General features: G+C 35.2%; 1 long non-coding RNA gene across 1 annotated transcript in view; it reads right to left on the bottom strand.

Annotated features, from left to right (window-relative positions):
- Positions 1–10,230: 10,230 nt before the first annotated feature.
- The window catches only part of LOC119706662, a 34,183-nt gene continuing 22,029 nt past the window's right edge, over positions 10,231–22,384 (bottom strand). Inside the window, exon 3 of the long non-coding RNA XR_005258585.1 lies at positions 10,231–14,299. This is a non-coding gene — a long non-coding RNA (uncharacterized LOC119706662). The remainder of the gene's footprint in view (positions 14,300–22,384) is intronic.

The raw sequence follows: 22,384 nt of genomic DNA, 5'->3' as shown, positions 1-22,384 counted from the left end.
CCATTTTGCGGTTCTATGAATAAAGTGCTGCCTGCATTTGATTTTACCAGAACACTTAAATTTCACCAAAATAAAAAACTAATTCCATCATATACATTAGAGTGGTTTAAGTAAGTGCTTTTTGTAACAAGACTGCAAGATATTTCAACTGTTTTCTTTCTTATGACTTGACTTTTCTGGTTCAAAAGAATTACATGCTTCATATTTAACACACCATACTTTAAACCTCACTTTATTTTTTCCACCTAATGCTCTGCTGCACAGTCTTTTTAAACTTTAGATAAAACAATATCCAATCCATTTAAGTGAAACACACTCTTGCAAATAGATCCCTATGAACCAAGAAAAAGCTTTGAAAACAGGAGGGGGCAGAAGGGCACAAAGAGGGGGAATCAAAGATGATTAAATATCTTAGTGTACATTAAGACATATTTTCAGTGGTTCAGCTATGAAAGGATTGAGTTTCACAGATTGTTTCATGCGTAAAATCTGAGATATCAACAGTTATTCTGAACCAGATAAGGAGGCAATCTCTTTTAAAGTCAGAAGTTCTATACTACACATTCACCTTTTTGCTATAGATTTGAAGAATATTTAAGGTAGAAATGCTCTTCCGTTTATCAATCTCTTCTATAAAAGTTGTATATAATGACTTTCTCACACCATCTAGAGCCACCTCAAGATACTTGACAAATGTCTCAGTAACCTAAAATACCTTCCTCTTTGGGTGAACAATTCATAAATTATTCATTCCAAACTTTCCAAGTCTCTCAAATTCAGAAAAAAAGCAAGGGAAAATTTCATCAACTTTCAAAGAGTAAAATTCTAGCAAAATTTTAGATAGTTTTTGGAGCCAGAAAGCCCCTCACATACTAGCATATTCAGGTGCATTCAGTAATGCATTTTTGTAGGATTTTATAGCCATAGAGACTAAATGACTACAGTAGCTATGCTTTATTGAATTTTAGAATTCAGTGATCAATTTTCCATTTGCAACTCTATTAGCTGAAATGACCTCTATTTTTAACTGCATCTGAGTCATCAGCCAGGTGCATAGCGCAGAGGCAACCACTTGCTCATTCTCTGCTGCTGGATCCTTCATTCATTCTTGATATTGGAGCTGCTGAAATCATTGCAAATGCAGAAAGAGAAGCAGAAAATTTTTCCAGACTCAAACCACAATATTACATTACTAATATAAGTGTACTTCATAAAAGTATTTTTTTCACTTGTTTACAGCACCCCACAGGTGACAGACGATACGACAGAAAACTTTGCCTTAGCAAATTTTGTATACTCTCTATAGTCCTTAGAGCACTGAAAGCATATCCTCTTACAATGTATGGATGGAAACTCATCTAGCACATTTTGTAGAATGACAAAAGGCTGCTCTGACTAAACCTAAGCAAGAAGAAATGCTGGTACCATCTGTTATCAATCTAAGTTCAGATGGACCTCAGGAATCTGATTTGAATAAAGCCACACATGAATTAGTGATGATGAATCTACATCTCTGTATCTGATCTTGATACTAAATCTGCTCACAAACTCACTCTATAAATACATACCTTCCATATAAATAGATAGTATCTCATGTATCTTCCCTTAAGCCAACAGAAGGAAAAATTTTTTAGATCTTGCATAGACTGTTGATTAAAAAGAAAGGATTCTTACAGTTAGCTGTGAGGGAAAAAGGTTTTTTTAATAGTAATTTCAAAAACAGCCCAATTGTGTTCCTTAATTTATCTTTTTGGTTTGGTTTTAATCTGAAAAATTAATACAAAGGGAAAAAAATTAAAGCAGGATAAGAATTAAAGCAGTTACCTATTTGGATCACTGAAGCTGCTCTGCAGCAGAACAAAACTTGCTAGGCTGTTCAAAACAGTGCACCAAAAATTATTTATTATTGTTGTTGTTGTTGTTGTTGTTGTTGTTGTTGTTGTTGTTGTTGTTTTTGTTGTGTTTATTGTTGTTCAGTATATCTGAGTAGTCATTGGATCCTGATTTGTGGAGAAAACATGAACTATGTAATCAGAAAGTACAACAAAGTATCATGAAGTATCATGGGTAATTCAGGTAGACTGAAATGCAGGCATATGGTCGCATTGATCAGAGAAATATGCTAATGCTGTTATCAAAAGGACAGTAACAAGCAACCAATAGTATTACAACAACTGCTAAAACTTAAGAAGTAGAGCCTTTCACAATTGTAGAACACAGCAGATTTTTATCCCATTTAGGATTTGATTTTAACCTCCACTTCCATCCTTGAGCACAGACTTTTTGACTACAAGCAGAGTGTTGCACACAGTCAAAATCTAAAGATTCAAAGGTTGTATATTTTTTTATTTCCATCCCAAGATGATTGCTTGCAAACTAAGGATAGCTCAGATTATTAAATCTGAGTGTCCCACCCCACTGTAGAAAGATACCTAGGAAGTTGCAGAGAGCTATTAAGTTGTGAACAAGATTCCTTTGTCTTGGTGAATCAGGACATTTATGAAAACTATCTGCTACACAGACTTTAAACTCTGGTGGCAGACATGCTGGGTGGTGTAGCCTCACCTGTGAAGGTTGGCTGCTATAGTGCATTTCCTTCTGAAATGTGAATGATTGATGAGGTATGAAAATTTTATTTTTACATAATGAAAGATATGCCATCAACATTCATGGATGGAACAGTCAATGATGTCTTTTCTTCAGGTAATAAAAAAGTGTTTAATTTTTCAGTGTATGCTTTTAGAGATGGAAAGATCTCAGTTTTCTTACTGTACAAGATGGTGATATTTAGTGAAAACTGGGTTATGGTCTTTAGAATGAAATTATAAAATGCTATAACAAAACACTACTCTTATATCTGATGTATGAGGATATCATAACATGAAGATATTATCAGCCACACTTGAGGGAGACTGAAACTGGAAAGGATTTTGGGGCGCATGTGTGTGGGGGAAGGAGCAGGTTGGGCCTCTACCACATCCTCCAATCCCCTAGAGCCTATATCCCAGCACCTAGTGCCAATTGCTGGCGACACAGAAGGTAATGCTCCGCACCTGCCTCAAGCCCCTAACCCAGCTCCTGAGTGGCCAAATTAGCAGAAGTCCCAACTGAGGAAACGTCCCAGGAATGCCAAGGAGTATTTAAGGCCCAACATGCAGCAAGCACACATCTTGTCCCTACCTCCTCTTGGGATTTCTGTCAGTTGAACATCACTGGAACCCAGGAGCTGGTATATATCCTTTTCTATATATATTCTTTTTTCTCTTTCTTCCTCTTCTAATTCCCTCTTCTTGCAATTATTGAGTAGCTGAAATAGAAAAGGCTTAGAGTTTGCTAAAGAGAATGAACTATGCTAATGTGTTGAGAAGTTTTTTTATGTTGATTGAATGCTGCACTAAACCTTTTGCCAAAGTTCTTTGATTTGCCAGTAAAGTCTTGTTTGTTGTCTTGACCTCTTGAGAATACCTTGTTAGTATTTCTTCTGTACATCTAACTCAGAGCACATGAACAACTATAAGTCCTTTCAAAAGCCTCATCAAGTAAGTTTTTTTGGGTCTTAAAACACTATTGAAGTCAGTATCATTTTTGGATATTCTTAAGAGTAATAACTACACTGCTGGTCTTGTGACTTAGTCTTTTTATTTTTTTTTAATCAGTTGTCTTACTACTCTCAAAATTTTCTCCTATTTTATCATCTCTTAGGAAGAGCATCTGCTTTTTGTTTAACTAAAATTGTTGCTCAAAAATAATTTCTAGTTTTGTGTTTCTAGTTTCTTTCTATGCTTTCCAGTTTCTTCTTTTATCTTCTTTCTCCAAAGAAATTCTGAGCACTTCTTTCCAACTAATTAATATCAGAATTTAACAGTTCATTTAATTGTGCATCTTTCATTCAATTGGATATGACTCCTTGCCGATAAAGCTTGAATGCATTGATGTTATATTTAGCCCACTGGCCTCAGAAAAATCCCTTAATGCACGGTATTTCTTAAAACTCTGAACTTGCTTCTTGATTTTTAAATACTTATTGCATTATAAATCATCTTAGGAACATGAGAGGCTATTAGACAAAAGGAAGCACATATTCCACCTACTGTTTCTGAGTGCAGCTTCTCTGTTCAGCTCTCCTCCTTCTCTATTTAAAGAAAAAGACAAACAGAAAACATTTCTGAGCCTCTCATTATCCTAACTTAAGGGAACACCTCCATCCAGCTCAATTTATAAGAAGGTTTTGCAATGCATAGTAGAAGCAATATAGTTCTATTATAATAATTCTCTTCTAGTAGAAGCAATATAATTAGTGTTCAGGCAACTTTTGCAAGTACTGATCATCTAAACCAGAGGTCTTTCCAGCAGAACTGAAAATATGTGCAGGTTGTTGATGAAATCTGTCAATATAATGCAACACTTTTAAAAGCAGGTCAAGAAGCTGTTTGGCCTAATAACCATTTTTCTAGGGAGACTTGATTAATTTTTTGTGCTGATGAAGAGCTATTACTCACGGTTCTTCAGTAAATTTGCTCACAGACAGCATACCTTTCTGTTCCTCATGCTCCATCAGATAGTATAGGAATACCAATAGCTAGAAATGACTGGGTTAGCAAACTATTGGGAAGTGCACTGTTCTGTATGCTCTACTGGAATGTTCTTCCTTCTTCTTTTTTCCTTCCCCCCCACTATCTTTATATGCACTCAGATAAACCAAAAGCATCTGTTTTACATAAAATTGACTTTCCTTCCAAGTTACTTTCTATAGGTATCTTGGACTTCCTCTTAGAGCAGTTGCAGAATCTGAACAAGACTCATTAAGCACATGTATCTCTGTTGGGATAGGGTGAGAAGGGGCAGGAAGAAGAGACATGGAAACAGACAGTGCTAATAACACAAAGAGAAGGATCTAGCATTTTTCTGCAACTTTTGTCAAGAAAAACATAATACCTCTTAAAGGAAAAACAGTGAGATAATGCTTAGCAATGACTGATGAATTAAGAGTCTTCCTATTATCTTCAATCTCACAGTTTGTTATTGTTATACCTCAGGAAACCACACCCTACTCCTAAAAACTTATTTGTTTGACAGCATACTGTGACTATTATAGAATACATCCTCTTTTGGGATGCAGCGGAAAAAATGCTGTCAAAACCAAAAAAAAACCATAAAACCACTACAAATTTATTCTTTATTTCTAACCACCCCAGGAGTGATTAAAAATCACATAACTTAGGTAAAATCACAAAAAAATATGCAAGTGGAAAAGGTCAATGAGATTCAAACTTGGAACCACAAACTAACAGCAAAAAAGAAACCTGTCTTTTAACAGGAGTCCCTTGCATTTCCATCAAAGCATATTAAATATCTAATGATGCATAATAATATCCCATGCACTGGATAAATGCTGGGCCATTGGCTTTCCTTCCTGTTTCAAATTTTGAAGTGGAGATATTGACCTAAGTAATAATTCTGTTTCCTACAAATAATAACTCTGTTTCCTATGACCAGGGAAACCACAAACTGCCGATATGTTTGGACATTCGCTGTTAATACAAGAGACCAGAGCAATTCAGTGTACACTGTCAGTGTCTAATTAAACTACAGCTTTTTTTCTTCTTTCTTTTCCAAGAACAAATCTTGTCTTTCTGCCACAGAAGATCTTGATGTAAAGTGAGTTAGTAGAGCAATGGACAAAGTTTTGTTGGTCTTCTGCAGGTCAGAATTGCACTGGAAGACATAAGTTTTATGGGTTTTTGGTTTTGGTTTTTTTTTTTTTCATGATTACAACTCTTTTTCCTAGAAAATAACAGATTGAAATATAAGCTTCCCCCCAAGCATTGTGCATGGTCTGCAAAAACATCTCACCATTCATTTTGATAAAGGAGAATTGACCCCAGTGTTACTATCTCTATGCTTTCTACGCTATTCAGGGAGTAGGAATCAAAGAAGATATCCACGGACCTAAAGTGAGAACACCTCAATGGAAACACAGAAATGTGTGAAATGAGAGACCTCCGTACTTTTAAATTGCAACAAAGAGAAAAGTTTGTTTTTTGATGAGAAGATTAGTGCTATATACCATGTAAATTCCAGTAAAATGCACAAGTCAAATGACGATTTTCTGCAGCTAACAATAGAAAGGACTTGTCAGACAGACCTCAAATGGAATGTATTTCTGTGAAGTTGAAAGGAACCAGTTTAAAAAAGGGAGACAAGTGTAGTGCAAAGCCAGTGTTCAGTGGTGAATAAGCATGTGGGTTTGTTTTTACACCAAGTAATACTCTAAGTATTTTAAATTTACATGTTTCACCCTCAGGAATTATGGCTATTAAGGGAATTACAAGACAAAAAGACTTAAAAATGTCTTTTCTATTACCACTTCCCAATAAAACTAGATGAGATTCATGTCCAAATATTCCTTAGGATATGGTAACTACAATGATGTTTTTTTCATTTAGCTTTTGCTGTTATTATAAAATTTACTTCAATTAATTTATTTCAATTCACATGCAATTAAAGAAGTACTTTTAATTTTTTTTAATTAAGTCAACAGAACTTACTTATATATTCTCAATTAAAGGATGAGGAAAAAAGAAACAATGTATAATAAATGAAAACAAATAAACAAAAAGAACTGCGCAGGAAGTAGAACAATGAAATCATTAATTGTTCATCATGGAATAATCATATGCAGATGTCCCAACAGTAAAATTATAGATATTTTGCTATAAAGTGTATGAGAGCTATACTAACATGTCCGAATGGCTTTGAAGTCAGATGTATTTCCTAGTGTTCTTAAATATGTGTGTCCATCAATAGAAGAGTATTTCATTTAAAAACATGCATGCACATATATTTCCAGATACAGCTATTTAATCTTTCACCTTGTTTAATTTGAGATGATGCACCTTAAAAGATTATTCTTTTCTTTAACATGTACTTTTGCATAATATCACAAGGAAGTTTTAGCAACTTTGTTATATTTCAAAAATTTGCCATGATATTTTTTTAGAATATCTGCAAGTACTTTAAAAGGTAAGTACAACACCTTATTTTTTAGTTAGAAAAACAAAACCCAGGCTTCTGAGTCATAAAATGACATTTATTCACTGATCCCAAATGTGTTCCTTCCATGATATACACACTACCACCGGAACCTTTCAACTCAGATACCTTCACAACATAGTCCATGAGAAATGTCAAAGAATCGATATAAGAAAAAGAATGCCAGGCAAAATCAGAAACCATAGAGAACAACATCCAGCTGAAAAGTGAATAGTGTTTTGCAGAGGTAGAGTGATTAATCAACTTCCCAAATGTAAACCTGAGAACGGTAGATGTATAAAATCAGATTTTTTTGAGGGGGGAAAAAAATGTGAGGAAAAATTATTTTATTTTGTGTTATTGGAAAATCACTAGTATTCTAAATGGTGATTGTGGTCTTTAATTTAGCATAATACCTTGCACCTTACTGTAATTTGGCCAAACTTTAGCAATATAGACTGTAATTTTCTGTTTCATGACATTTGATGGCATCCAATCAGTGGATAGGGAAGCATAGACTGTAGTTTAACCCATTCACACTGGTAACAAGGGGTGACAATCTAATTTAATATGTTTTGTATAAGCACTCAGATTAAGTCTTTAATTACTTGGTATTTTTACACAGATTGTGCCTCTGTAACTGCACAAAGTATTTGTCAGGATAACAAAACCGAACTGTGAAATAAACTAGTATCTTTGTTTCAACTGCTGCAGAAGTTGGATTTTGTGCAGTGAATGAGCTAAGAATGGCAGGAGGAAATATGATCTTTGCCCAGGTAATGCAGATAAACACCAGTAACGCAGATAAACACCAGTCTGTTGCTTTTAGTTCTGTCTCTGTGATGACAGGCAAGTCATGTAAATGAACATTTTCTCAGATGCACACTAACTGTATATTTTCCATGTTTTGAATACCACTGAGAACTGAGAATCAAATTAGCAGGCATGCTGAATGCTTAGTAGCAACAACTGCCATTTAGTAGGGAATACTTTGGGAAGGGAAAGTGCCAAAAGAATAAATTAAAAATCAGAACATAGACATTTAAGCTTACTGAACAGCTTTTGTGCTGGTGTGGTGCTAGTGTTTTTGAGTCTTTTTATTTATTAATTCTATCTCCATATGCATAGTGAAAACTTAAGTAAATGGCTATGCAGCTGTGAAATTCTACAGTGACATCATGGTAGAAAATACCATGGGTTATAAAGCTAATAATTATAACTAATATCTGAACAGTATGAAATAAAATAGGATAAGGGCCATACCCAGAGTGAGAAAAATGCAAAAGGGCTGGGAGCCTTTGAGATATATTCCTAGAGGAATAACGTGGAAGCTTAAGAAAAGTAAAATCTGAAATTAGACTTCCTTGAATAGACTTTGGATAACATTTCATGTTTCAAACTATAAGAATCTTCATTGACACCTGGTGTGAGTCTAATTTCACATTCAGAGAAAAAGTTTTTATCCATTTTTGTGGAGTTATGCTTCATTCCATCATCCTATTAATAATGGCCAAGTTGTACTGCCAAGCATTTTCCATGTTCAGGGTGAAAAGCTGAGGAGCAGAGAAGAAGAATGCCAAAAGGTCTTGTGTTCTGCTTCGCTATGGAAAAGAGACTGCAAGTATTCCACTCACCACTGAGAAATATTATGGACTAAATTTTCTAGAGAGTCTGCAACCTTAGGCAGCATTTCTGTGTTTCTCATTGTCATTCCAACCTTACTAGGTCACAATTAGCCTTACAACCTTACAAGATCACAATTAGCCTTTAAAGCAAAACTACAATACGTTGCATAAGCTTTGAGTAAATTTCCTGCATAAAACACAGCCCAAACTGTTGATCAGTTTTATGCCAGACACCAATGAGTCAACATTTCAAATGCTACATTATTCTTGTTAGTGGCATATGTAAAAACAAGAAGCACTTCCATGTCTTAGGTGTTTGTGTCTGGGTATCTTTCATGAACACTTAAAAAATTAAAAGGATATTCTGTCTAAGGTACCAGATAAAACTTAGCTGTTGAGAGTGTTGTGGTAATAGGGTGTTTAATGATGATTTTGAGTGTACGAGCACCAAGAATTCCCACTATAAAGATTTTTCTAATTTCATGATGTAATGCAACCTCTGGGTCTAAGCTCTGATGCTGATGAAGTTTCCTGATTAATCTTGGATAATTTTAACAGTTTAGGAAACTTAGCATAAATCTAAATAAACTGACATCACCATCAAAGTTTTCAGCTGCAGTTTTGGTAGACTCCAAAATCTAGACTAAGAATTCTAACTGTGCTTCTAGGTGAAAGCACAAAAGAATGTATATGTGAAATAGCTGCCTCACCTAAATTCTTATCAATGGAGGTACATGTTTCAACTCCAGTTGCCTCATCTGTAGTTCATGCATTTTCTAATGCTCTGAACTACCTTACCAGCCTCCAGTCGCTGCCCTGGAGGGCATGGATTTCTTGTAAATAATATGCTGTATCTCAACACTTCATGCCTCCTACACCTGCACACATATATATATAAAAATATTTATAAAGCAATATGACTTCCAGCAGGAGACAAATATTTACCCTACTTGTCTAAAAAGTACATATATAAAGAGATTTATATACTGTTGTCAGATAGATGGGATACACCATAAAGATGGTCTTCTTTCTCATCTCTGCTGAGCAATCTTACCTTGATTTTTTTTTGTTGTTTCTCCTTTGAAACTGAATCCTTTATTGCTAGCTATTTGTCATGAATCAGTTCTGCACAGGTCTGACCCCTGCAAAAGGTAAATCTTCAGTACCTTTTGCTTTACTGGCTACCTTTTTTTTAAGGAATCCTTCAACACTAAATATTTTCTAAGCTGTGTGCATAAAGTCAGTAAATTCATCATGAATAGTGAAGCTGTGAGTTATATAGTTTATACCAAACCCCCGGCAATAAAATCTTTATACTGAAGAACTGCATATTCTGTTGAAAAATTCCACGTTTTACAAAGTAAAGCTATTATAGAAATGCTTCAGAGAGTTTTGCTTGGAATACAGTCATCTGTAAAACTAGTCTGCTTCACACAAAATTTATCCACATCTACAGGCCTCCAAGGGAAAAAAAAAAAACAACACATAAATTAGTTTTTCTGTACACCATGATGTTCAAATCTCTTGCGCTTATATTTATGAATTTTGTGGGCATAGACCAAACTTCTCTGGATCCTGTTCAAGGACAGCCTTGCATCCTTTTCAAGGACAGCCTTGATGGGCCTGAGGTAGTGTTCATTTTCTTCTCCCTGCTTTGTGGCCTCCCCAAAAGTCTTGTGTCAGGCCAATTGTCTGACAGGGCAGAAAAGGGTAGGCGTACAAAAAGAACTGAACTGAGAAGGCAGGCATACTTATTAAACACTACACAACAATACTTTTTTTTCTTTTTCCCCAGAAACTTGAAAGGAAGTTATGGTGCTGCACCACAGGCCCAAATCATACAGTTGACCATGGCAGGTAGATGAGGTTTGTAAAGAGGTCTGACAGCTCCTTTATCTCTTTCTCCTTGGAAATGAGGTAAAAACATCAGTTATAGTGTGTGTATGTAAGGGGAATTTTGAAATGCACAATCTTCTCTTCAAGTGTTAATGGTGCTGTTGATTTTATTTCTGCATTTTATGCAAGCAAGGCACAGCTATTTTGTCATAAGCTTCTTTTATTTTTTTCCCCAGGAAGTTGTATCAAGTTCTGGGCAAGTATAAAGCAAGTAAATTACAGATTAAAAACCACTTATATAAAATTTAATTAAAACATTTGGTAATGCTGTTATGTTCTTGTTTTTCTTTTAAAACTCAGTGGGAAAATGAAATTCACTCACATCACCCCCTTTTGATAGTAGAGGAAACCTACTAGGAGAACTTATAAATTGGAGTCACAATTAACTGAAGAAATCTTGATGAATACAACGCTATTAATAAAAGATTGAGCAACAGAGAGGATGGTTTACCCATAAAAAGGGTGTTCACTTGTGAAGGCTGATGTAAAACAGGGACTAGATCAAGCTAAAGAATAAAGTAGGTATTTATTAAGTGGCCTCAGTAGATCCACCTTGGGCAGCACAAGAGCCTAGCCAGGGCTACACCCCAGGTGAACTCAAAATAGACACAAAATGGGCAGCAGGTCACGGGGTCTCACACTTTTATAAGTTCTGGTCCATTAGCATATTGGAGTTAATTCTCCAATTACAGCTTTAGCCCATGAAGTACCATCCTTCTTGTTTTCTCTGTTTGGTCCACTGTTGTTTATGCTCTTGGGCCTGAGATCTGGGTCGGCTGTCCTTGGGTCCCCAGCTAGAGAAGGAATTGTTTTGTCCACCTACTTTGGGAAGAGAGCTTACTATCCCCTTCTATGAAGCCCAGACCCACACACTAAAGCAGCATAGAATATGAAAAATATAAAAACTAACACCTGAGGCATCAGCAGCAGGGACCCTCGCTATGCCATGCAGCTCCAGAGAACAACTGAAGGAAAAGAATTAATTAGGAGACAATGTTGCAAATGATTTTCCATGGTTAAACACCTTCACCCAGTCAGGAAACCAGGGGAAACAGGGGCAAAGAGAACCTGGAAAGCTATTTTCCCTGGACGGGGTTTTGCTGCTGAGCTGCTTGTTGCATGTCACCTGGCAGGGGCTGTCCCCGTCAGCAGTAATCTCAGGTGGTGGCTGTGGGTGGGGACTTGCAGGGTGACTCCTGCTCCCAAGTGATCCCAGCAAAAGAAAAAGGACCCCTCCATGGCTTTTAAAAGCGGCAACACGACTCCTTCCCATGACTGGGCAAGAAAAATGTTCCACTCCTGACGCCTCAGAATTCCCTGCTGAAAACTGCTCCCAGCTCTCCAGTGATGTGTGGTATAGAATAAACAGCGCCAAGACTGCATCCCTGCACCCCAGACAGTTACACAGCAAAATGAGATGCTCAGGGTCTCCAGAAGTTCTGATGTTTGTCTTCAGGAGCAAACTCAAGGGAAGTAGCCAGACATAACTCAGTGATGGGAAATAGAGATTAAAATATTTGTTTTTCTTTGTTTCTATGCACACAATCCTTGCTTTTGCTTTATTTCACTGCCTTTATCCTGAACCATGATGTTTTTCCATCTTATTTTCTCCCCCACTGTGTCCTGCTGAGAAAGGAAAGTAATAAAATGGTTTGGTGAGCACCTGGTGAGCCAGCGCTGTGTCAACCTACAACAGAAGAATCCCTGCACCTCAGAAGCATCTCTGTATCATTCCAGATACATGGTGTCCGAAATATAGACCTTGAGCATTTTCTGTATTTATATGATTGTTGTTCAAGTTAAATTGCAGTTGCAAGACAAAAATAAATCCACATTAAGTTTTATAAATCAGATTGTACCTGAAAGTCAGAGAGGAGAAGTGTGGTTTTCCCTCTGAACTCTCATGTTTATATATAAACCTAAATCAAACATGACAAAAGTCACAAGTAAAGGTTTCTTTACTGATGACCTTTTACACCAAGTAATTGGTTTAGACAGGTATATAAAAAAAAGACAGAGCTGGAATTTGTTACACTGGATCATGCACCTACAACATTTTTCAAAGACTGTGGTGTTTAGGACTGACTTCTTATAACAGGTGACCTTATATGAACTTTCATTGCAATCCATTGTTAGTTTAGAAAGCAGGGCTGAAGTGAACTTGATTATAAACTACAGTTTAAAAAGAATCATGCAAGCCATATTTCTGATATAATTTTTTGACTGTCAAAACAGGTCCCTCAGGGAACTTTGATGCAGGTGTTAATATTAATATAGCACTATACCTACCATACAGCACCTACCCTTCTGGGTATTGTGCTAGCTGAAATATCAAGGTCTTACTACAACATAAAAATGTGGTATGAGAAATACGTGTAATTATGCAAAACCCTGTGACATTTAAAGACTCAAAAGAAAGATGAGGCACAACTCAAAATAAGGTCTGACAGAAATAATAGTGGTTAGAATTGATCTATAACATTTCTTCACCATTTATTAAAGAGGTCTGTCCTTCAGCTGTCAGACTGGCCCTGAGAGTCCTCAATATCATTTCGCAGACTTGTTTGGGAGCCAGAGGCTAAAAACAAACCAACAAGTAAGCAAACAAAAAACCCAACAAAAATAATAAACAGTATTATTTCCATCTGTCATCAAACAGTGATTCTATTTGAGTTTTAAAATCAATCTGCAAATGGGAAATAGTGAACTACAGAAGACTTTATCAGAAGGTTTCCTCGCTTGTCCAGTCCTTCACATCTCCAGAGCAAATCATTTAGTCCACATTAGTTAGACCAGAAAAAATGATTCTGACTCTCAAACCTTCTAGTGAAATTCTGTAGTCTGTAGGGTGCAAATGCCCATTTTAGGCAATCAAATGCCCTCTTTATCTTCCAATTTTTTTTTTAATTTATCTATAATAAATAGTATCTATGGTCAAGATATATGTGATTACTAAAATGAACTACACTAAGAGATGTAACCTCTGGCTACCTTAGATCAGAGGAGGTCAGCCACTCACAAATCAGTGTTTTCTGAGGAGACATCTTCATTCTGTTAAAATTCACACCACTCACAAGGATAAGAATGGAGAAACTTGAGAAGTCTTAATCCTGTAAGTCATTGGGACAGCAATCTTTACAAGATACACAGTGTGGTTCTGAATAGCAGTCTTCTAATAAGGTAAACCAACAATTAAATATATAATTTTCCCATATTCATGCAGAAGTCTGGCTCAGTTTATGAGTTCTTCCATTTTTACCCAATTTCCTTTTCCTTTTAATTAACAAATTTTACTTTCAATTTAGAGTAAGATGTTTTCTGTCTTTTTATTTTCTTTTTTCCTTTAAGGAGTGAGTTTAAAGAATTTGTTTAAATTGTAATTTAGCTCTCTCCTTGTCATGTAAACTGCTGCAATCTATCACTATGACTGTTTGTTTATCCTGCAATAACAATTACGCATTTATTCAATGCTCCATCTCTTTCAAGTATTCTCTAAGAGAGATTACAAAAATCTATCCAGACTGATCCTTAGGCTTACGGCAGAAAGAGCCAAAACTCATGGGTTTCCTTACATCTTTGAGTAAGAGGGAGTTTCCCCCTGCTATTGGAACTGTTTTCTGTTTTTATGCTGAATATTAAGTTCTATTTCTCCCTTAACAACAGAGAAAATATTAACTTACCTGGAGGAAGTAAGTGAAGGAGTCATGATCAAGTTTCCTGCTATTTCATTCCAGAAGAATTTCTTCCTTCAGTATTTTGAGAATGGATTGGAGAAGAAGCATTAGCTTATAATACATAAATGTTGGACAAAGTTATCCTGAGCTACTGTTAGTCTTTGAAGTTTTCTGTAGTAAAGTAGAGGTAAGGTCTACCTTAGTCATCAAAGGTTAAAAGAACTTTGAGTGAGACACTTTCTGCCTTGGGACAGAGTCTTGTGAGCAATCCTGTAGTGCAACATGTTAGCAATATCTTAAAAAGAGAGAGAGATATTCACCATCAATATTTTCCTAGGATAATTGACTTTCTTACTCCTTAAAAGGTACTTGGAAAAAAACAGTCATATTGCAACAACAATATGGTAGGAATAATTACTGAACACAAGTTATTTCCAGTATTCATTACCCCTCTTTTATTTTTTTACTTCTTAGCAGAAGGATTCACAGTCGAAATTCAATAGGAAGTCAAGCAGAATTCAGCAAATAAAATGAGGCACAATCTAGTATACCAAAAACTGATTAGAGATTTCCTCCTTCAGTAAAAAATTCACTTTGACTGTAATTTATTCATGAAAAGACTCAGTAGTCAACTTTGGTCATCTCTGTTTATATTTTTCTTGTGAGATATTTCTTCCATTTGATTATCTGCTCATTCAACCAACATACCTAAACATGCCTGGGAGATATTCTCTGTTCAAAACCTTGCATCTAGTCAAAGTAGGATATTTCATCCTTTTCCTCTGAAAATATAATATAAAAATCATCTATAAATATTAACATTAAGCTCAATCTATTTACATTGCAGAAGTTCTGTACAGCTCTATATTTTTTTCCACAGGCCTGCTTTTTTTTCTTTTATGTATTCATCTCTTTTAACCAGTCCCTCTTCTTGTAACACAAGATGATATATCGAAGAAAAGATGGGCTTCTGTGCTACTATCAGATGAATAACTAACAGATAAAGGATTTTAACTGAAGGATTCACCTTTTTCTCTGCTAGCCTGTCATCCATTCATGAAAGCAAACTTAAAGGGAAAAATCAGGAAGAGTGGAATGAAAGGAGTTCAGGATACATCATTTTTTCAGAGTTTGGTAGAATGATAACACAGGAAAGTCCTGTAAGGGGGACAGGCAGGCTAAATATGTGAGTACATCTTCAGGACAAGGTCCCATAAGCTGAAGTTCAGGGAGTATTCTTTAGGAACAGCTTCTTCTATACCTGTTCTACACCACACAAGAGAAATGCACAACTTCCAGTTCAGAAACTGTTTTGCTATGCAAAGGAACAGGGCAGAGGAGCAGATCTAGAGGTTCATTTACAGGCATTACAGAAGTAAATCTTTTCTGCTCAGGTTAGTGTTACATTTTTTTCTACATCTCTATGCACAGTTCAAAAACAATAATGTTTTTCCATTTCTTCTTCTAAGTTTCATTAGTTTATTTATGAAGTTTATTTACTAAGTTTACTTCTATGAGTTACCTAATGAATATGATCTCTGGCTTGGAAGCTGGTGCCATACAGCTTCTTCTCCGACTGCTCTGGTAACCAGTGCCCAGTCCAATGCAAAATAAAACAGGAAAACTTCCCCCTCCTTGGAATATAATGTTCCCTGGAATATCACTGTTGTTGTGTTTTCTATTTGAACCTTCCTGATGGTTCTGGTTTAAGTTGCCTTATAAAACCGAAATCTTATTCATCCTTCTTTCCCCGTTGATTTTGAAAGGACTCTATCTGTTACTATTTCAGAGGTAAAAAATTCATTTTGATGGCTTTAGCGAGAAGAAAATATGGATCTGAAGATTACTAGAATATAAAGGGCGCAACTTTTTTCTGTGCTTCATGTTCTGTTGTCCAGATAATTTTTAATTTTTCATGGATTTGAAAAAAAAAAAATATGGATAAAAAGTGCCAAAACTTATTGTGTAGAAATAACACAGACCAAAATACATGTGTATGTGAAAAAATAAAATTTTTAGACAGCTGAGAATAACATCATGTACCTCATTGTTTGGCCAGGCAGAAATAAATAAGAAAAATCTTCTATCCTTCTAGCTTAAAGATATCAGAAAAATAACAATTTTTTCAGATAGGAATTTGATATCTTACTATGTTGATTTATGGAATACAAGACTCCAAAATACCATGGATGATTATTAGGACACCTTTTTGTATGAGAATTATTTTGATGGCACTGAAACTGTTTCTCTGAAACTCAGTGCATGTATATATATATATATATATATATATACACACACATACATAATTCTTGATCCAATGTTTGTGTGTCTATAAGTTAGAACATAATAAAAGAAACAGAGTTGTGTCAGATGTTTAATAATGACTTATGCAAGTACCAGAAAAAACACAATATAAAATTAGCCAAGTATGAGTAATATTTTGAACTACTAAAACTAAAATACAGCGGATTTTAAAATACAATAAAAATAGTAATAATATTACAATACTACTATTTTCACAACTGAAGCTGGTTTTCTGCCTAATGAAACTGTCAGCTGACTTAATTAATATCTCCCTGTTGCTGCTTCAGAATTTGCATATACCATAGATTAACATGGGAAGTATTAATGATTCACAAATCAACTGTAAATAACTTAAAATCTTGAAGTAAATCAGACAAAAAGGTTAATTTATTCTTGTTTTCCTGTCAGACCTTCTCCAATATCTGTAAGTGCTTGATATAGCAAGAGTGTACATATTACTATTCTAGAAGTATTCTAGAGAAGTATTACTATGTTTCAGACATGCATTCTGCCTGAGACAGAGGACAGTAATTTCTTGATATGGATCTTATTTCTCTTTGATTTTTTTAACTATATGTATTCTACATACAGCAGCACCACTTGGTGTTCAAAACATTAAATAACGTTAGAAAAGGTGGGTATTTTTTCATCTGTTTTTCACCCAGTTAATTTATATTCAAGTGCTATGAGAAATCCTATCCAAAGGAAAACTGAAACAAACCTATTCAATATTTTTTGAAAATACATTTTTATAGTATCTTACTTGTAATATAAAGTGATTAAAAAGGAAAAACGGGCTTTAGTTTTCAGTTGAGTATATATTTTCAAACAGGTTTTAGTAAATGTATGTGTAATTTTTTTTAAAAAACAAGTGGTTAAAAAGTCATATTGAAGGGTAATAATATGGGGCAAAATGTCTAACCTTGAAGCTCTTAGCCTTAAATAGCCGTTTATCTCCACAAAAAGAACTCCACTGATAACACTTTTTTTTTTACAAGAAAAGTACCCTTTCATCCAGAAAGTCATACATTTTCTAATTTACTATTTTTTCCAGAATTGAGTCAAAGACTTTATAAAAGTTTAAAGTGCTGCTGTAAAGCATATCTTCAGAAAAGTTGTTTATTTCTACTGGTAGAAAATTTAACATATCCCACTCTGCATTTTAGTCCAGCAAATAAATGCATTCTTTTTCTTTTTCTTTTTTTGCTTTGGTATGAAAATAAAAACCTGGAAACTTAGGGGAATAAACCATTTTTTTGGAGAACGTTTTGAAGTGTGTTGTAGTTTTATGGGAGGAAAACAGGGTTTGATAAAACAGAAAGAAGTCCTTAAGAAATTTTTAACTCCAGCTCTATTTGCTTTATGGCAGAACAGAGGATTAGATTTGTAGGTAAACACCTTCTTGAGGGTCATCTGCTGTACAAGTGTTTGAAGGACTTGTACACTGAGCAAGCTCTAGGCTGGATGTGTGCTCAGTAACACCTGGCACACTTACTGCACTCCCATCACAAATCTAAATCCCTACATCCATCCACATGCCGCCTGAGATGGCCCTGTGGTGTAATCCAAAGCACAGAGATAGAGCAGAATCAAGAGATTTACTTTAAAACTTCCCCCTATACAGGAAACTAAACATTAATGTGGACTCAAAAGCTCTGAAATTTTCCTGGCCTAGTTGTTCAGTACGATTATTTTTGCATTTTCCAAGAAAGGGCAACAAAGCTGGTAAAGGGTCTAGAGTATGAATCTTATGAAGAGCAGCTGAGGGAGGTGGGGCCCAAAAGACTCATCAACTATTGGCACAGGCTTCCAAGGGAAGTGGTTGAGTCATCATTCCTAGAAGTCTTCAAAGGATGTGGTACTTTGTGACTCAGTTTATTGGAGGACTTGGCCATGCTCAGTTAACAGGAGTGAAGATCCTAGAGGTATTTTTTAATCAAAATGATACTATGATTCTATGACTTCTAAAGACACCCAAACTGAGCAGTTTCACAGTCATTAATGTTAGGTTGTTTTTTTTGTCAAATGTATCACCTTTCTCCCTTTTAAATTATTTTTAGCATTATCTTGTGAAACAGTAATACAAATCACACAAATCTGATATCTCACAGCTGTATTTATTTTTCTACTTCTGCTATTTACACAATTACTAGTAGAAACTACATTTTTGTTACTCCTTTGCTCTAAGACATTAAATTCAGGCAGCTGCAATTTTTCCATCATTCCGCTGGTAAGGTTTGTGTGTTTTCCTTCCAGTGCATTTTGTTCAGTAGTGATTTATATTTATTACCAAGTAATTGATGAAAATGTTGAACAGAAATGTGCCCAGTACAAAACTTTGTGGAACGTGATGGAGAACAGAGTAATAGCTCCCCTGTCTGTCAGGCAACTGATGATCTACTTGTGTGATTCCTTTCATGATCATTTCAACTCTGTTTACCAGATCTACAATCATATGAAGGCTGACAGTAAAATCAGATTTGCTTTGCAAGATTTACATTCCAATAAATCATGCTGACTACTAATAATTAAATTCTCATTATTTAATTCATTATGGTTTAGATTTTGTATCTATTTGTCTCCAGTATTGTCCAGAACTTATTCCAAGACATTTCCACAAAATTCCCAGTGTATGAATTCCTCTTGTATGAATCTGGTCCTAATTTGCTGGTTGTGAATTTGTAAATAGGTTGTGCTTTTACACTTAAAGTTCTCTGAATAAAGAGATTTGGTGAAAGAACAGCAAAAGGTCAATTTTTGCAAAAGAAAGTTAGCAGAGGAATGTGCTGCTGACTGCTCATTCCAGAGTTTTCTTCTCCTGTTAGCTGCTAGCTTCTCTGTAGCTCAGAGTGGAAGAAGATTTCAGGAGTACTGTACTGCAAAGCCCAGTTAGATATTTTTATCACTTAGGGCATTTCAAGAAACAGACATTATCAACTGTCTACAAATGGCTGCTGTTGTAAATGCCATTTTCCTCAGGGATCTAGCTGGGGAAGATATGGATCACAATCAATATTTCTTAGAAAATTTTCCATTTATTAAACTGCTATTATTAATAAAATCCAGGTATTATTCTAAATCATAATCATTAATATAAGAATCTAATTGAATCAGCTGAAAAAAAAAATTGCCCTTGATATACAATTTAAATACACTGCCAGAACCAGCTGTAACACTGCCAAGTCTTTGCCTTAGATCTATACAGACTTTCACAGGCACAAGCCACTCTAACACAGTGCTGTTCTAAGCAATACCACCACAAGCAATAAAACCAAGCAAAACATAGGGCTTTTTCATCAAGATCAAAAGGTCTGTTTTTTTGAATAGAGCACACAAGGAACATCTCATCAGCAGGAAGCCATGCACCCTAAACAGCCAAAAGATGAAAGCAAGGTTATAGTATATAACACTAATCTATCAGGAAAACAAACTATAGCCAGATATATGTGCAGATTCCAAATTTACTTTGAAAAATAAAAAGCAAAACACAAACCCTCAGAACAACAGCCTTGCATAAGGTTTGTGGAAGCTGGAGTAAGTAACATACTGAAGGAAAGGACTGCTCAATAACACCTGTCTACTTTTGCAGAGTATTTAAAATTCTGTCAAAAAAAAAATTATTGTTGTCAGTCAGGAAGCATCCAAGACAACCCTCTTTAATGCACATTAGTGTTCCTGGACAGGCAATGTGGAATTGCATACCTTGATGATCTTGACTCTGTAGGTGTGAAAATATGTATGTGAATGAACAAAATCCATGTGAGAATGAGTATGATAGCTGAAATTAACTCCCCTAAAGAATTTGTAAATAAATTTCAGCTTTCTCTGCCCTAAAATATCAGACTGAATTTTGGTACTTTAATTTCTTATATTCATATTAATTTGAAGTCAATATGAAAAGTTGATTATTTGAATTTATTATTTGTATTAGTGTATTTGTATTATTCACTATTTTATTAACTTGAAGTTGATATGAAAAGCTTTGATTCAAAACCTGGACATGATAACCTGATATTAACATGATTTTACTGTCTAGCTTGCTGTGAATTGGCCATGTGGATACTAAGGAGAGTAGACAAGTAAATTAGATGTTGTTAGACAGAGAGACACTTTAAAAGAATGAGAGAATGAAGAGCAAGTGCCAAATTTCTCCCCTGCTGCTGAAGAGGAGACCACCTGAATGGCTACTTCCAAGTAAGCAAGTATACTAATCATCTGGTTGTGTGTCAGTCTATTTTGTTATGTCTTGCTGTGTTTCTATAAAATATATGCTCATTAATAAATTTTATTTTTGTCCCAGACTACATTTTATGTTATTATTTTGATCCTGGAAACAACACCCGTTTTAAAAGTCTACACACAGTCTCTTCTCATACAGATTACAAATTTTGCCTTGTTTTCAGAATACCTTTCTCAAGTGCTTAATTATCTTCCCCAGCTACTAGTCAAACACCGAAGTGTCTTTATTAAGACACTAAGTCAATGTACAAATCATACCTCTCAGGCACTATGTAGAACATTTTGTTGTTCGAATATTTTCATGATACATTGTGCTTCACAAGGGTGATGTGAGAACACACAGATCTTGGTGTGATGCAGTTAGGCTGAACTTCATTTCAGTTATCTCGACCCTCCATAACTTGGTTGCAAACAGTTAATTTTATGCAACTACTCAGCCCTTTTCCACAATGGATCTGACATTAACTTTCTCACATAATACAATCCAACCCGAGGAATTCAGACTTTCTTGCCTTAATACTTGTGTTAAAAACTAATGCACAACTTTGAGACTGAACTTTTACCCTCACTTTACCATTTATGGAAGGAAAGGAAGGAAAAAGTACTGTACTTCCAATTATAGCACTTAGTTTTTCATTGTTGCAATCAGAGATTAAATGTGATGTAGGTAGTATTTAACATCTGGCTGTCATTTCTTATCTTTATGCATTGTGAAATAAATTAGTGAATGCTTTAGGATATTTCTGCAAATAGCTACATTATTCAAACTGTATTGATGAGAAAATTTTGTCAGTAAGGCCAAAAGAATGGACCGTGGTCACAGAACAAACCCACAATAGCATGACAAAAGAGCTGTTTCTGACAGAAGATCTTTTGACCTCTAGTAGGAAGATAAAACTCCTGCATGTCAAATGATCCAGTTGATCAAAATTTCTCACAGAAGCTCATTTAATTTGTATATTTCTTTATTACATGTAGGGTTTGCCTTTAACTTTCCCTCTTCATCCTGTAAACCTTTACCTGTATAAAATTACTTTTTTTTTTTTTAAATATGGGAACAAGGACATTAGTAATTGATACTTACAAACTTAGGCTTCGCATATGTTGTAGAAGACAAAATTAATTACTGCTCAGTGAACAATTTTGAGCTGCATCAAAATACATGCAAATTGCCAAGTTACTGCCAGATGGACCAAATCCCAAGCCTGTGATGTTATGGCTCAATGTGTGTGTGTGTGTGTGTGCACTTAGAGGCCTCCACAGGCTTGTCAGTTACAACACAGGTATCACAAGTGCTTATATGGTCTAACACAACCAGGCTCAGGGCTTGTATTCTTCCATATGGGCATAGATGAAAGCTGATGCTAGATGTGAAAAATGAGCCTAAAAATGAGCTAGCAAAATATTTTCATTTCTGCTTTAGACTGGAGGCACTTCTGAATACATACATAAATTTTCTGTCTCCTAGGTTTATTTTGCACTTTTGCTTAGGTAGATGAACAGTCTATAAGTAGCATTTTTAAACTTCTGTGCTAGTTATTTACTAACATGCTGCTTTTCAAATTTTAATTTAAATACTAAAGGTTGAGATAGCTGAAAAATATTAAGTCTTTG

Source organism: Motacilla alba, chromosome 1, assembly GCF_015832195.1.
Source record: "Motacilla alba alba isolate MOTALB_02 chromosome 1, Motacilla_alba_V1.0_pri, whole genome shotgun sequence".
NCBI classification, from domain to species: domain Eukaryota; kingdom Metazoa; phylum Chordata; class Aves; order Passeriformes; family Motacillidae; genus Motacilla; species Motacilla alba.
The sequence above is the reverse complement of the archived record's forward strand: the minus strand, read 5'-3'. Positions and strand labels throughout refer to the sequence as shown.